The sequence below is a fragment of the Gossypium arboreum genome, chromosome 11, assembly GCF_025698485.1.
Source record: "Gossypium arboreum isolate Shixiya-1 chromosome 11, ASM2569848v2, whole genome shotgun sequence".
Classification (NCBI taxonomy): Eukaryota; Viridiplantae; Streptophyta; class Magnoliopsida; order Malvales; family Malvaceae; genus Gossypium; species Gossypium arboreum.
The window spans coordinates 31850679-31865402 of record NC_069080.1 but is presented as its reverse complement, the minus strand read 5'-3'; positions in this window follow the sequence as shown (position 1 = coordinate 31865402).

Below are 14724 nucleotides of genomic sequence, written 5' to 3'. Positions count from 1 at the left end.
CATCGGTGTACAGGATAGCTCATCAAGCACCGGATAGTGTTATCTAACCATAATTCATTTCGCTTCGGCATCATCATCATCCGTAGCCTTAAATTCAGTGGCCCCATGTTTTGAATCCTATCGATTGGGGCTTACCCGACCTTATTGGGTCATCAACGGAGGTATTGTAGGTGCGGGGTTGCATTAAATCGGGAATGGAGGTGGTGGAACAGTAGTGTTGGTTCGAATGTATTGATTAAACCATTCGTTCATCACACTATAAAAGGCTTGCTTAGCCTCGTCATTAGGATTGCTGGCCATAGGTTGAGAGTCCGCCGCGCTGTCCCTTGCGCGAGCAGCGCCACACTCTCCACATCATCAGCTATCGCTCGGTTGGGATCGGGATCCATTGCTATAAACAAACATGAAGTCAAATTGTCGAATTCATCACACTATCGATTCATCATTTAATGGCATGTATAGCTAGACCCCAAACACATCACGGTAGTCCTAGAATCGACTAAACCGTGGCTCGATACCAATAAAATTGTAACACCCCAAACCCGAGACCATCGCCGTTAATCGGACCGAGGGTTAACAAACCAAGTTCACATGTTTTTGCCCACCAATTTGACATTTCCAGTCAGGCTGGAAAACTGCGTCACTGTCGCCTTAAAATCATATCTCGAGTTTCAAAACTCGGAAACTGGTTTCGTAAATTTTCCTGAATTTAGACTCATATATACATCCATGGATTTATTTCTAGGATTTTTGGTCGGGCCAATTGGTACAGTTTATTAGTTAAAGTTACCCAAGTTACAGGGATCGACTGCTCTGACCTTCGCGCGGTATAACTTGAATATCTCTCTGCACAGGGCTTTAATGCTGGTGTCGTTTGTTTCTAATGAAACTAGACTCAAAATGGAATCTGTACATATAAGGTATATCTCCTAATTCTTTTTGGATAATTTATAGTGAATTTTAAATTTGCGACAGGGAACCCAGAAACCATTCTGGCCCTGTCTCACAATAGCTTTAATATCTCTTAACCTGTAACTCCTATGACCGTTTCGTTTCTTCCATATGAAAATAGACTCATCAAGGTTCATTTACATAGCTTATTCACTATTTGATTCCATTCCTATGAATTATGGTGATTTTTCACATTCACGCCACTGCAGCTGGCAGCATCTGTTTTAAGGTAGGACTTACCTATTTGGTAGTCTCCATGATTCAACTAATCTTGCCATACATAGGTTCATATATGATCATTTTAACCATGCCAATGGCTGATCATATGACCAACATTCCCATTTCAAACCATAGCCACATCATGACCCCAAATATATATACATACAACCCACAATAAGTCTAAGTTCATGCTCCCCTTTTGAGCCATTTTCGCATGGCCATACATACTTACATTACAACGTATTTAACAAACAAGAGGTAGTCCTATACATGCCATCTCAAGTTCAACCAAAATTTATACCAAAATGGAGGCTTGATAGTGTGGATGACTTGACTTCAACGATCCCAAATCCGATTGCCTCGGCGAAATCTAGAAAACTAAGAGCCAAAGCAACGGGGTAAGCATTTTATGCTTAGTAAGTCTCAAGGAATATAATGAACTATAATTTACAGCAATACATTCACATAGCCAAATGCATCATTTCATTAATACACATTCTTACTTCATACTTCATCATTGTATAAGTTCGCAAAGCATCAATCAATTCAATAACTGAAATTCATTAGTCGATTGAGCGAATGTTGCTCAAACACGTCGACTTTCCAATGCACATATAACGTACCTTATCCTTTGGGCTGTCCGAGTGTACTAATTAAATTCATTTCAGCAACCAACACTCACCTCCAGCCCAAGATTCTTCGAATATAACCGGATATAATCACGTGCACAAATGCCTTGGTCTTAGCCCGGATAGAATAACTTCATACGAATGCCTTGGGCCTTAGCCCGGATATAACCACTAGCACAATTGCCTTGGTCTTAACCGGATATAATTTCAGCATAATTGTCTTCGGCTTAGCCCGATATCATTCAATTTCTCATGCACACATACATCAATAATCATTGGACATACATATTTCATTTTCGTTACTAAGGCTCAAACACAATTAATATCATTAGCATATTCGCCTTGGGACTTAGCCCGGTGGAATTCAAATACTCATACACACATAATCAATAATCATACACATCCATATTTCATCTCACATAATTCAAGTAAGGTCACTTCTTGAGGACTTACCTCGGATGTTGTCGAACGGCTTTTTCGGCTATTCGATCACCTTTTCCTTCCCTTGTCCAATTGTGGCCCTCTTAGCTCTTGAGCTAATTCAAACAAATTCAATTTATTAAAACCTCATTGTGCTTGCTTATGGCGAATATGACAAGGATTTTAAATGGTCATATGGCCACTCTTTAGCTTGAATACACAATGGTCATGCACATTTTATACTACATCAAGCAATTCAATACAATTTATTTGAGCATCAAGGAAATGCTAAGGCCTTCAATAGGCTACCCAAGGCGAATATTCATGTACATGTTGAGGTCAATTTTGCACTTAATACCTCACAAAAACAGCATGCAATCTACTAATTTATGCTTTGCACATTGTGGCCCAAAACTTATAATATAGCATCAAGCACTTATATGTGTGCTAGGCAATTGTGCTTGCAATTTCACAAGCATTCTTCCACATTTTCTTCTTTAAATCAATATATTCAGCACTTAGTTCATAACCAAACATAATGTGCAATCATATATATGCATATATGAGCATGGCGAATTTTCAAGGTGTCCATAGCCATCCAAAACACAAACTTTTAACTAACATGCAAGAAGCATGAATCATGCTCAAGAATGCATCATGGCCAAGTATGACAATCATGCTCCTTTTCAACTTTAATCATGATAAAACAAAGAGAAACTCAAAATCTTACTCATGAGTAGAAAATCCATCATTGCATGCATCATCATCAAGCTTCACACTTAGCATGCAATGGCTTTATCACTATAACAACTTTGGCCAAATACCATTTCCATGGCATACCAAAGATTTGAGCCATGGCTAACATGCACATCAAGTTAGCAACCAAAACATGCATGAAACTCCCAACACAACCTCATACATACCTTAATCTTGATGCAAATTTAGCCAAATCTCCTTCTAGATCTCTTCCAAACCAAGCATGAAGCAAAAATCCTCCTTCTTCCTTAGTTTTGGCTCAAAGAAAGGATGAACAAAATTTTTTTCTTTCCTTCTCTACAACTCACGGCAATGGGGTATGCCACTCTCTCACACACATTTTTTTTCATTCTTTTCTTACCCATGCTTATTTGTTTACTATTTCTCCCTAATGCCCAACAAAACATGTTTCATGACATGTTTGACCCATATTCTTTGTCATGGCCGGCCATTACTTGTAGAAAGGGGGAATTTGACATGCAAGTCCATTATTTTGCATGCATGCTTTAATTAGTCATCACCTATTTCCCTATCGTACTTTCAAAGTTCACTACTAAGTCCTTTCTTATAATTTAGCACCTAATTAATAAAAATCGAGACACGAAATATTTACGCATACCAATTCCACATACAATAAGTACGGAATATAACACTTAATTATTCTTGTGACTCGGTTTCGTGGTCCCGAAACCACTCTCCGACTAGGGTCACATTCGGGGTGTCACAGTGTAAAACACTGGATTAGGCCCATTTTGTCCTTTTTGGCCCGTTTCTTGCTCTTTTTGCTATCCTAAGCTCTCCTGAGTATAAAAAATGAAATTAAAGGATTAAGGGCATCAAATTCATTAAATCTTATGAGAAACCTTCCAAAAATATGCCAAGCATGGGGTAAAAATATGTATATATTATGTTTTAGCATCCATCTTAACCAAATATTAAGGAAAGAAAATAGCCATAGAAGCTCTTCAAGTTTTGGCAATTGCATGATTTAATTGTAAGTTCATTTTTTACTCGATTTTTAAAAATTTCTCCGTTTCTGATATCGTTGCAACTTAATCTAGCTAGTCCGTATCTCTGATTTCAAAACTGTTAGGGTATTTGAATATTGTCATTGTTGAATGCATGAGTATTTATTAGTTGATGATAGGAAATAAGTCATTGTTGTTAGATGTACAAGTTTTGTGAAGTGAATTTTGGTAAAAATGTCAATTTTTTGATTAAATTGTGAAATATGAAAATTTTGTGGTTGAATTTTAAAATAAATGAAAAATATGGGTAATATTCGGCCAACATTAAGTTGTATTAAATTGAATGAATTGTGATTTTATATGATAAGGACTAAATTGCAAAAATGTGAAATAAAAAGGGAAAAAATTTAATTTTTTCAAAATGTGTAAATTGCGCTAAATTGAATGAAATGATGATTAAAAAGTAAATTTTGATATTACATAGATTGAGATAAACGAGATTTGGATCTAGCATAGGGGAAAATAAAGTATCGGATTAGTCGACCTAATTCGTCGTTACAGCGAACAAGGTAAGTTCGTATAATTAGAATCAAACTTTTAAATACTTGAAATAATTGTAATGAATGTGTATAATTGAATAGTTGATATACTTGGAATGTGAATGCCTCTTCGATATAGTTTAATGGTTACTGAAGCCCCGCTTGAACCGTATGAATCGTAGGATACGAGTGACATGTCACTAGGGTTACCGTTTTGGTCGAGCTCCTACATTTGTTGCGGACTCACAATAGCTCGTATGAGCTTATTGATATATCAGCTCATAAGAGCTTACTGTTTTCAGCTCGTCAGAGCTTACCATTTCAACTCAATAGAGCTTACTGTCCATAAGCTCAGGAGGAGCTTACTAATCATAGCTCGAAAGAGCGGAAATGATAATGAATTGATGGATTACTGATTTATATACGTAATGTATATCACCCGAGTATCCTTTAAAATTCTAATAGGTTCAACGGGCATAAATTCTATTATTGGTTATGTGAAAAAAAAGCTATGTGTTATCAAATGAATTACTATTTATATGATTGAGAGTGAAATGTTACAAATAATGTACATGATATATGAATTTGATATGATACATTGATGTATGAAATTGAGATAAAGGTTGATTATATGTATTTATGAGACTAACATATTGATGAATGGTTGTGTATAGGCATTTGGCAAGTGAATTTGATATACTTTATTTATTTGTTTGATTATGTATAAAAGGGTAAGTTAAATTCTTAATTATACAGGCCAATTAAGCTATAAAGCTTACTCTGTTTCTTTTCCGTGTATTATAGAGGTTTGATAGCTCGCTCGATTCAGATGAAGTCGGAGATACGCATCACACTATCTAGTTGCTAATTGGTACTTTTGAAATTATGGATATTTGTAAATATGGCATGTATAGGCTAGCCTAAAGATGATAGTTATGGTTACTTGAGCAAGTGGTTTTGGTACATGTTGTGTATAAGGTAAAGCCATGTGATTTATCTAGCTTGGTATAATGTTTTGGTTGTGTATAAGTATTCAATATGGTATGTTTTGGCAAGTAGCAAATGGAATAGAAATATGCAATGTTCTCTTGATATGTGATAGGAATATGAATGGAAAATAATTGTAGATGAATTGGTTTAATATGTATATGAAATGTCATGAATTGGCTGCCTGTTGAGTTGTAAAATGTTGCAATTTATGCTTGTGTATGCATGTAAAAAAAAATAGGGTGGCAAATTGGCTTTGCAAATAGCCTATTTTTGTCCATACGGGTAAAGACACAGGCGTGTGTCTTGGCTGTATATGACACACGGTCGTGTGTCCCCTTGTTTTGAAATTAAAATAAAGTCAGTATGCTCCACACGATCTCACACACGGGCGTGTGATCGGCCGTGTGGTACAAGATAGTATACCCTACAGGTTTGGCATGGCCTAGCACACGGTCTAGCATACGGGCGTGTGTGGCCACTTCGAAGGACACATGGGCTAGACACACGGGTGTGTGGTTGGCCGTGTGACTCAAGTCAATATGTTATAAATCCAAAATAATGTATTTGGAGCTTTGATTATTATATTTGATGAATTTGTAAAGTGATTTTTATTAAATTTTGATTTTAGGACTAAATTGTGAAATAGTCAAAATATTAGGGTTTAATAGTGAATTATATGTTTGTTAAAGGCTGATTGAGGACCTAGTAAATTTGAATAAAATATTGATTTGAGAAAAAAAAATAGTTAATTTGATGAATTTAAGGTTAAGGGATTAAATTGCAAAAATTATAGAAGTTTAGGGTAAATGTGTAATTTTGAAAAATAAAAGGTTATCACTTATAAAATGGTTCGAAAATGAAATATATGCTGATAAATAAAGAATTTTACATTTTAGATCAAGATCCCGTACATACTCGTGGAAAAGGAAAAATTTCAGAATAGTCCCTAATCTTATGCAACTCCTACAATTTGGTGTAGGTAAGTTCATACGGTTTAGAATTTAATATCAAAATGAATTAATGAGTAGTCTAATATGTTACGTATTATATAACTAGTCTTAATTGTTCATGATGAATGGTAATTTGAGGTTTAATATTGAACTTGATCCTCGGTTTGATTTAAACACAGGATAGAGTACAGTTGGGATTTGGTGCGTTATGGTGGTTTGGAGTGGAGATGGTATTGGAGAGATATATTTTTTATTTCTCGAGTAAACCAAGGTTCAGCATTTATTGCGAACTCTCGTGTTATTACTCTCTATTTGGTGTGCTAGTTGGATTAGTTCTTATGAGCATTGGTGTGATGGTTGGTTTGGCTCTTATGAACATTAGTGTGATGGTTCGATTAGCTCTTATGAGCATTGGTGTGATGGTTGGATTAGCTCTTATGAGCATTGGTGTGATGGTTGGATTAGCTCTTATAAACATTGGTGTAATGGATGAATTGGCTTGAGTGAGCATTTGATATGTTTGGTTGGACTAATGATGTACTTCTATCCGTAAGCCATTCTTTGAGTTGAAAATCTTGGTAAGTTAACTTGTTGGGAAACTCTGATGAATTTTCCATATATACTTGAGATTTTTATTAATTATTAATTACCAATTGGGATTGTGGATGATAGGAAACTTTCATGGTTGTATATTACTTTTTGAATTGTTATATTCATTTCAGTAAGATTTATTTATTTAATACGTCGAACTTACTAAGCTTCATTAAGCTTACTTGTCTTAAACTTTATTCTTGTAGATACTTGAAAGGTTGAAGATCAGATCAGCACTCAAGTCATACTATCCAGCTTAATTCGGTAGCTTTTGAACGTTTACTTTAGATTATATGGCATGTAATATGTTGAATGATGATACAAATGTTTAGATTTGTAATTAGCTTATGAATTTGGTTGTACAAATTTCTTTGGTTGATCTTTTTTTGGTACTTTTGGTATTTTATCAATATGTGTTAGCATGTCCATTTGATACTTGTTGGAATGGATAAAAGTGTATGTGATGAATTTGTTGTTAAGTAGTTAAGATATAATATGTTTGAGTTGGTGATTATAGATGATATCTTGAATGAATTAATAGATTGAATTGATGTTATGTTTTGATATAAATTTATCTATACTTGTGGTACCAATGAGGGTACATTGTTTAGGTAAGGAATTAGGTTGATTTTGCTATTTTTTTGGCATGATTGAAGTCATTTTTGATAGGTATTTTTGTTGGTAAATGTTTGCTTAGGTTCCAAGTAAGTTTGAAATGCTTGTTGATTAAGGTACATTTTAGGTCCACACGGGCGTGTGTCTCAGCTGTGTGTGACACACGGCCATGTGACACAGCCATGTGTCCCCTGTAGGTTCAATGCATACAAGTCAGGCAGTTACACGGCCTAGCACACATCTTGGCATATAGGTGAATGAGGTCATTTCGTGGGGTACACGACATGGCACACTAGTATGTGGCTTGGCCGTGTGACCCAAGTCAGTGAGTTACACGGGTATGGATATGGTCTAGAACATGGCCATATATCCCTATTTCGAATGTCCACATGGCCGTGTAACCCCTACAGTCCAAAATTTTTAACTTTTTCCTAAAATTTCCAAATGATTCCAATTTAGTCTTGGATTGTTTCTATAATATTTTTAGGGCCTCGAGGGCTTGATTAAGGGACATTATGAATGTATTTGAATGAAATTTGATTATATTTGTATTAATATATGATCTGAAGGGTTTACTATTCCATTTGTCTGGTAATGCTCCGTACCCCTGTTCCGGCAATAGGATATGGGTTAGGAGTGTTACACATATCATTTTATAGTGGTGGAGATTTGATTTTCAAGCAAGCCTATGGTAATGATATTTCTTGTTCGACTATTGAGTGATTGTTCTTGAAACTTAAAAAAATTTGAGTGATTTAAGTGAATCTTTAGTGAAGATGTCAAATCTTGTAAATTTTGAATGAAAGGTGATTACTTAGATAAAGGAAGATACCTATGTTTTTGTGTTTTAAAAATTTTGACTTGGATTATTTGAATATTTAATGCCTTTTAGTTGAATTGTCAATGCATGATTATTTGCAAATTATTTCGAATCATAATTAATGAGAATTACAAGTTGAGAAAGATTAATTTTTATATGAGTTAAGGATTTTGTTTGAGGACAAGCAAACGCTTAAGTGTAGGGATATTTGATAAGCTATAAAAGTAACATATTTTAATCCCATTCTTAATGGATTTTTGGAAGATTAATTATGCAAATTAGTGAATTTGATGCTCTTAAACCTTTAAATTCATGTTTCTAAACATAGAAGAGCATTTCAGAGCGAAAGGAGCAAAAAAAGAGTCAAAACTAGACAAATAAAATTGTTTTCAGAAGCCACACGGCCTGGGCATTTCCACACGGGAAGGACACACCCCCATGTGTACCACATGGGCTAGACACACTATAACACCCCTTACCCGTATTCAATACTGGAATAGGGTACGAGGCATTACCGGACTTATTCACAAGCAAACATTCAAAATCGAAACAATAATTTCTACTCAAATTTAAAACTTTTCAAAAACATACATATTTTTACTATTACGAGCCTTCAAGGCTCAAAACATACATTGGAAATAGTTCAGGACTAAATCAAGAATTTCGAAAACCTTTTAGAAACATAGAAAAATTTTCATGTAAAAGGGGTCACATGCCCGTGTGAAATGGGACACGCCCATGTGGCGTGGCCGTGTAGACCACATGGTCATGTCTCTTGGGCGTGTACCTCTCTGACTTGCATCCATAAAGAAACTTAAGTCACAAGGGCTGAGCACACGCCCGTGTTGCTAGGCCGTGTGGTAATTAAAATTCCCATTTTAGGTGCAGACTTCACACGGCCATGTTGGAGCACGTGTGTGTCACACGGCCAAGCCACACGCCCGTGTGCTAGGCCATGTGTCGAATCCTGGACATTTTGTTTTTCAAGTTAAAGATACAGGGGATACACGGCCTTAACACATGCCCATATGGCAGGCCGTGTGTCATACATGGCCTAGATACACGCTCGTGTGTCTGCTTGTGTGGACGAAAATAGGCCATTTAAGGCTACTTTTCTCACCCTCATACTATCCTTCTGCACAAAAACACATTTATATACTAATAATGTCCAACCAATCAACCATTTCAAGCCAAAACATGTATATTTTATTATCTAACATAACCATTACATTCAAATTACTTTGCATATTTAATCATTCCAACTAATTCATTATCATTTCAACCCCTATACATGCCATAAAAATCAAAAAGTTGTTTAACAAAATCTACCGGAGTAAATCTGGATAATGTGATCCTCGATGTAGATCCAATCCTCCAAATTTATATACGTCAATCTAGAAGAATGATAAGCATACACAAGTAAGCTTATAGAAGCTTAGTAAGCTCATAGGCATAGAAAATAAGTCTTTCCAACATTTTATAACAATCATATAATATACAATTTCACTAATTTCTTCTGTCAATCACAAAATCAGTGATAAGTTCACTTGATTTAATTCAATATCACTTATTAAACAATTTTAATCCCTTAGGCCTATTTATCATTTACCTTTCTTAATCAAATTAAGGATCGATTACGGAATTGAGTACTTCATTTTCACAATGCCATAGTAAAACTATGGTCTTGCACATAGTCACGTATCACACACTGAAGCCATAGCCCAACCATGGTCTTACACGGATCACATATCACTCTGATGCCATATCCTAGATATGATCTTACACAGAAGCACATAAATCATTGATGCTATATCCCAGAAATGATCTTATACGGAAGCACATAATCCCATCACACCGATGCCATAGCCCAGCTATGGTCTTATATGGGAGCACATATCACTCCGATGCCATATCCTAGATATGGTTTTATACGGAAATCACATATCACATGTTGCCATGGTTTAACCATGGTCTTTTTCATCAATTCATCTTCGCCACAGAACGAAAATACTCAATCCGTCGTTCCATTTAATTTGTACTTTTACTCAAATATTATTTCACAATTATCACAAATTAGGGACATTCATATGCAATAATATACTATAAAATTCATGAAATTTGCATATCAAAACATTAATTTAGCCATATGAACTTACCCGGGCTAATTTGCAAAAGTCGTAGAAATTTAGGGACTATTCTGGCAATTTATCCTTTCTGTGATTCGCTTCGAGTTCTTGATCTATAATTATAAGGCCATTCAATTATTAGAATTTATCACAATTTTTCTCTATTTCATACTTTATGCCCTTTTAATTTTGAAAGCACACTTTTACCCCAAATTTTTTAGTTTTTACAATTTGGTCCCAGCTCAATTTATTCGTCAATTAAACTAGTTCCTCTCAAATAACACTTTTTTCTAGACATTATAAACTACTTCACAGCCTTTGACATTCAAAAATTTCAATACAAAACCCTAATTACAACAACTTTCATAATTAGGTCCTAAAAATCAATTCCTATTAAAATCTCTTCATAAAATCATCATGTAATAAAATTGAAACCCCAGTTCCATGCTAAATCATCATAAACTTTCAACACTTATTCATGGCAACTTTCTAAATCATTCATAAAATCAAAAACTAATGAATTAGATAGTAGGACCTAGTTGTAAAATTGTCAAAATCATAAAATTTACAAATTATCAAAAATTAAGCTAATATGGAGTAAAATATGAGAAACCAGCTTAAGAAAACCCTTCAATGGTGTTTTTGGCTGGAGAGGCTGAAGAAAAATAAAGAGAATTCTACATATTCTTATTTAGTCCAATTTTTAACTATTGAATTTCAATTTAATTACCAATTTGCCCTTAGTTCACTCTATTTCTCAGCCATTCACTTACCTAACCGTCCATCCCATTTTATTTTGGGTCAATTTGCTCTTTAAGTCCCTCTTATTTATTATTTAAGCAATATAATCACTTCTCACGGTTTTACATCTTATTCAATTTAGTCCTTTTTATTCAATCGACTACCGAAATGTTAAAATTTCCTAACGAAACTTTAATACTAACTTATTAACACTTCATAAATATTTTTAAAAATATTATGGCTCAGTTTATGAATTCAAGGTCTCGATACCTCGTTCTTGACCCAATTACCTAATACTTTTCCTTTAAAAACATAAAATTCACTAATTTAAAAATATTTCTAAAATCACACCTAACTTTCACTTGTTAATTTATTAATTATTAAACTCACATGTCAGATTTCATAATTTGGAATCACTGTTCCGACACGACTGAAATTTGGGTTGTTACAACTCTCCCCCTTAAGAAATTTCGTCCTCAAAATTTCATACTTGAAAACAAATGTGGATACTGTGATCTCATTGATTCCTCCATTTCCCAGGTTACCTCTTCCAATCCATGTCGATGCCATAACACTTTTACTAATGGTACTCATTTGTTTCGTAGTTCTTTAACTTCTCGAGCTAAAATTTTCATTGGTTCCTCCGAATAAGTCATATCTGATTATATCTCTATCTCAATATGAGGAATCACATGTGAAGGAACTGATTTATACCATCTCAACATCAATACATGAAACACATTATGAATATTCTCAAGTTCTAGAGGCAAAGCCAATCTATAAGCTACCGGACTGATTCTTTCAATGATTTTATATGGCCCGATAAATCATGGAATAAGTTTTCCCTTTTTACCAAACCGTAGAACTTTCTTCCACGGAGAAACTTTCAAGAACACGCGGTCGCCCACAGTGAACTCTATATCCCTTTCTTTCAGATCTGCGTATGATTTTTGACGATCGAAAGCAGCTTTCAAATTGTCTCGAACAATCCGGACTTTCTTTTCAGTTTCCTAAATCAAATCTACCCCCACTAACTTCGATTCGCTTAATTCAAACCAATACAATGGGGTTTTACATTTCCTTCCATACAGAGCTTCAAACGGTGCCATTTTAATACTAGTTTGATAGTTATTATTATAAGCAAATTCAGCTAAAGGTAAATACCTTTCCAAGCTACCACTAAACTCAAGTATACAACACCTCGACTTATCTTCTAAAATCTGAATCACTCGCTCTGATTGCCCGTCGGTCTGAAGGTGAAAAACTGTGCTAAATTTTAACTTAGTGCCTAAAGCTTCATGTAGTTTACTCCAAAATCTCGAAGTAAACCTCAGATCTCGATTAGAAATAATAGGCATCGGCATTCCATGTAATTTCACAATTTCTGACACATATAATTTTGCTAACTTTTTAAGTGGAAAATCTATTCTGACCGGAATAAAATGTGCTGACTTAGTTAATCTGTCCACTATTACCTAAATCGAATCTTTCTTTTTTGGAGCCACAGGTAGCCCAAATACAAAATCCATCGTCACATGTTCCCACTTCCGTTCCTGAATCATTACGGGTTGTAACAAACCTGTGGGCACTTGATGTTCTGCTTTTACCTGCTGACAAATCAAACATTTCACTACAAATTCACAAATTTCCCGTTTTATGCCAGGCTACCAATACATTTTCTTCAAATCACAATAAATCTTCGTACTACCCGGATGAATCGAGTACATGCTATTATGAGGCTATGATAAAATATCATTTTTCAAATTTTGATTATTCAGAATACAAATTCTATTGCGATAGTATAGCATACCGCTATCATCAATGGAGTATTCTGAGTTCAAGTTGTCTTGAATCGTCTATCGTTTCAACATCAACTTCGGGTCTTCATCTTACAACTCCCGAATATGTTGAAAGAATACTGGTTTTACCTTTAATTTTGCTAACATAGAACCATTTCCATTAATAGTCAAATGAGTATTTAATGTCCGAAGAGCGAAAAATGACAATTTCTGACTAAGTGCATCTGCCACCACATTTGCTTTCCCCGGATAATAGTCAATGACAAGTTCATAATCTTTCAGTAACTCTAGCCATCATCTCTGTCTCAAGTTCAGCTCTTTCTGTGACATTAAATACTTCAGACTTTTATGGTCTGTATACACATAACATTTCTCACCATATAGGTTGTGTCTCCAAATTTTTAAAGCAAAAATGATAGCAGCTAGCTCAAAATCATGTGTAGGGTAGTGCCTCTCATGTGGTTTTTACTGCCAAGAAGCATATACTACAACTTTTCCTGACTGCATCAGTACACAGCCTAAACCACTCAGAGATGCATCACTATATACCACATATGGCACCCATCACTCAGGCTGAGTCAACATTGAGGCCTCTATCAACATTTTCTTCAACTAATCAAAACTTTGCTGACACTCATCAGACCATATAAATTCAACATTCTTATGTAGTAATCGGGTCATTGGTGAAGCAATCATTGAAAAGTCTTTAACAAATCGGTGGTAATAACCTACTAAACTTAGAAAACTTCGTACTTCTATAACATTCCTAGGAGTTTTCCAATTAACCACCACTGACTCTTTGATCGAATCTACTCGTATTCCACCGGCCGACACAATGTGACCCAAGAATCTAACCTCCTGAAGCCAAAATTCACATTTGCTGAATTTTGCATATAACTATTTTTCCCTTAAAATCTTTGAATAGATCAGTATATCATCAATGAACACAACTACAAATCTATCTAAATAAGGCTAAAAATTTTGATTCATTAAATCCATAAAAGTAGCAGGAGCATTGGTCAAACCAAATGGCATGACCTGTAACACCCCTCGCCCGTATCCGACGCTGGGACAGGGTTCGAGGTGTTGCCGAACTTAACCTCAATCAATCACACAAAAATTGGACCATAAAATTTCAATCAATTTAAAACTTTTCATTTGACATACATTTTGTCCCTTAAACGGGGTCACAAGGCTCAAAACATGTGTTAGAGGCGGTTCGTGACTAAACCGAGAACTTAAGAAAAACTTGAAAAATTTCATCCTTTAAGGCTCCAGACGGCTGTGTGGATATAAACCATGTAGTCACACATGCCTATGTGGCTTGGGACACACCATGCCGTTAGCCCGTGTGCAACACTGACTTTAAAACACGACCATGACACACACTCATGGGGGCAGACCGTGTGTTACACACGGTCTAGACACATGCCCATGTGTCTACCCTGCTCTTTTCCAAGCCATTTGTCACCCTCACAACATATGCACACATACTTATCCAATAATATACAACATGACATAAATGAGCTCTTAAACATCTACAAACATGTTATGCTCATGTCAATTTCTTAAGCAATAAATATCATAGAATTTACTCACATCATTACCAC